This window comes from Antrostomus carolinensis, unplaced genomic scaffold, assembly GCF_000700745.2.
Source record: "Antrostomus carolinensis isolate BGI_N321 unplaced genomic scaffold, ASM70074v2 scaffold7053, whole genome shotgun sequence".
Classification (NCBI taxonomy): Eukaryota; Metazoa; Chordata; class Aves; order Caprimulgiformes; family Caprimulgidae; genus Antrostomus; species Antrostomus carolinensis.
Window position 1 is genome coordinate 20,583 of NW_010307197.1, and position 417 is coordinate 20,999.

General features: G+C 54.0%; 1 protein-coding gene across 2 annotated transcripts in view; it reads right to left on the minus strand.

Moving 5' to 3' along the window:
* PUF60 (poly(U) binding splicing factor 60) overlaps nucleotides 1–417 on the minus strand; it is a 17,633-nt gene that overhangs the window by 10,435 nt on the left and 6,781 nt on the right. The gene's annotated exons all lie outside the window — the stretch shown is intronic.

The window sequence follows — 417 nt, forward strand, 5'->3', positions numbered from 1 at the left end:
GACCGCTTTCCCTTCCTCCTTCCCTCCCAGGAGCTATGACCCAACAGCAGGTAGCTCCTCACTGGGCTGCAGCACAGCCTGGCACACGTAGTAATAAAGAAGTCTTTCCTGCTCAATGCACAGACTGCTGGAGTGGGTAATCAGTACAGCTCACTCCCAGGGGCAGTCAAATCTTTGATGGGCTCTGCCACCTCGGGAGCCTTAACTCCAGCCCCACTGATAAGGTCTAACCCTCCCCAGCCTGATCCCATCTCCAGCAACGCTTGCAGGAGGAGGAAATAACTTCATTCTAGGACAGCTTCCCCCTCCAGGCAGCAAAGGTCTCAATTCTAAACACTATTTAGCAATCCCTCCCACTCCCTCCCACAAGGGACAGCAAGAGATCCAATACTGGGTGGGCACCACCTAGTCAATACC